The sequence below is a fragment of the Sphaeramia orbicularis genome, chromosome 22 (assembly GCF_902148855.1).
Source record: "Sphaeramia orbicularis chromosome 22, fSphaOr1.1, whole genome shotgun sequence".
In the NCBI taxonomy this organism is placed as follows: Eukaryota; Metazoa; Chordata; class Actinopteri; order Kurtiformes; family Apogonidae; genus Sphaeramia; species Sphaeramia orbicularis.
In genome coordinates, this window is record NC_043978.1 from 3918028 (window position 1) to 3920682 (window position 2655).

At 39.8% G+C, this 2655-nt stretch overlaps 1 pseudogene; it reads right to left on the minus strand.

Moving 5' to 3' along the window:
• Nucleotides 1–906: 906 nt before the first annotated feature.
• LOC115414280 (uncharacterized) lies at nucleotides 907–1799 on the minus strand (annotated as a pseudogene).
• Nucleotides 1800–2655: the final 856 nt, after the last annotated feature.

The following is a 2655-nucleotide window of genomic DNA, read 5'->3' on the forward strand; positions in this document are numbered from 1 at the left end:
ACATATAGAGCTGGTTGGAACCAGACTCTGAAGCCAATTTACAGACACCCAACAGAATTCTCCAGGAGCAAAAACTTGTGACTGGTGACAGTGGTGAGGAAAAACTTCCTTTTAAACAGGCAGAAACCTCAAGCAGACCCAGACTCCTGGAGGATGGCCGTCTGCCTTGACAAGTTGATGTTAAAGAGAGAGGGTAAAGGAGGTGAAAAAGAGAGCGAGAGAGAGACCGGGGGAGAGGGGGAGAAGGGGGGGTGTACGGAGAAACACATTGATGCAATTGATGCACAGATAACTGAACTAGAACTGTCAAAAATAGATCAGCTGGTGTTAGTATAATTAAAATAACCAGAACAAAAGTCCATGACTGTTACTACTACTACTACATAACAAGTATTAACAGTGGATGTACTACTACTACAAATACAAGTATTAACAGTGAGTGTACTTTTACTACAAATACAAGTATTAACAGTAGATATACTACTACTACTACTACTACTACTACTACAGTTAGTACAAATAATAGAAACCTCTACCATCTATGGAACTATTTAATAAAAACTATATCAACTATATGGATAAGTGAGTGATGACAATGAAGGCAGGAGAGAGGCAGGACCACAGCAGCAGGTCCAGAGGTGATCCATGGAAAACCTGTGATGATTCTGGGAAAACCTGTGAGGAGAAAAGCACAGAGACTCTGGGGAAGAAGTCAAGATGACATACATAACATGTATTTGGTGGGGCATAAATAGAGGAGAAAATTAGGAGAGAAAAGGTCAGAGAAGAGGAGAAGCAGAGAGGAGGTCAGAGAGGAGAAGGAGCTGAGAAGAGCTCAATGTATCCTGATGAGTTTCCCAGCAGTCTAAGCCTATAGCAGCAGAACTAAGAGCAGCTTCAGCCACCCTAACTATAGGATTCATCAAAAAGGAATGTTTTTGACCTACTCTCAAACATAGAGAAGGTGTCTGCCTCCTAGACTGAGGCAGAGAGGTGGTTCCACAGTGGCGGAGCTTGATAGCTGAAGGCTCTGGCCCCCGTCCTACTTTTGGAGATTCTCTGGACCACCAGTAAGCCTGCATGTTAAGAGCAAAGTGCTCTAGATGGATGTATAGAACTAAAAGCTCTTTCAGATAAGTAGGTGCCTGACCATGAGGGGCTTTGTAAGTGAGGAGGAGTATTTTGAAGTCTATCCTAGCTTTTACAGGGCACCAGTGCAGAGAAGCCACCACGGGAGAAACATGGTCTCTGATACTGGTTCTGGTCAGTACACAGGCAGCAACATTCTGGGTTAGCTGAAGGGTTTTTAAGGACTTTTTGGGACAGCCTGTGAGAAGTGAGTTACAATAATGTAGTCTCGATGTAATAAAAGCATGGACTAATTTTTCTTCATTATTCTGTATTAAAATATGCTTGATTTTAGCAATATTACGAAGATGAAAAATGACAGTTCTAGTAATCTGTTTTTTGTGTGAGTTAAATGATAAATCCTGACTGAAAATAATGCTTAGATTTTTCACAGTGGTTTTGAGATCCAGGGTAACACCATCCATGGTGACTACTTTGCTGGACACTGTGTCCCTAAGAGTTTTTGGGCCAAGCACAATGACTTCAGTTTTGTCCGAGTTTAACAGCAGACAGTTGTTGGTCATCCAATCTTTAATATCTTTAATGCACTCCTGTAGTTTAATTAGCTGATTGGCTTCATCAGGTTTAATGGATAAATATAACTGGGTATCATCCACATAGGAATGAAAATTGATGGTGTGTTCTCTTATTAAGTTACCTAAAGGTAGCATGCATAAGATAAACAGTACTGGTCCAAGAACCAAGCCATAACTAACTGTACTGCATTAAGAGGATTCATTATTAATATTAACAAACTGAAAACGATCCATTAGATAGAATTTAAACTACATTAATGCCAATCCTTTAATACCAATTGACTGTTCCAATCATTGTAGAGGGATGTGATGGTTGACAGTGTCGAAAGCTGCACTAAGGTCTAGTAAAGCCAGTATAGAAACAAGACCCTTGTCTGAAGCAGCTAGAAGGTCATTGGTAAATTTGACCAGAGCTGTTTCTGTACTATGATGTTCCCTAAAACCTGACTGGAAATTCTTAAATAGACTGTTGGCTTGAAGGAAGTCACATAACTGATTAGCTACTATTTTCTGCAGAATCTTAGATATGACTGGAAGATTCGATATGGGTCTATAGTTAGATAACACTACATGGTCAAGGCTGGGTTTTTTAGGAAGAGGTTTGATTACAGCTACTTTAAAGGACTGTGGCACATACCATGTTTATAATGACAAGTTAATCACATCGAGGAGGTGAATGCTAAGTAAAGTAAAGCATCTTTGATGAGCTTCATTGGAACTGGGTCTAAGAGACAGGTAGACGATTTAGATGAAGAGACTATTGACGTTAGCTGACTGATCTCTATGGCAGAAAAGCAATCCATAAAACCAAATGGTTCAATAGTCAACTCTGTAGTTTCTGGGTCTGAAGGATTTAAAGGTCAACTATAATTTGTAGAGGCCAACAGGCCATTAATTTGATCTCTGATGAGCAAAATCTTATTATTGAAGAAGTTCATAAAATTGTTGCTATGGAGGGTTGCATGAATACTAGGCTCATATGCATTGTGGA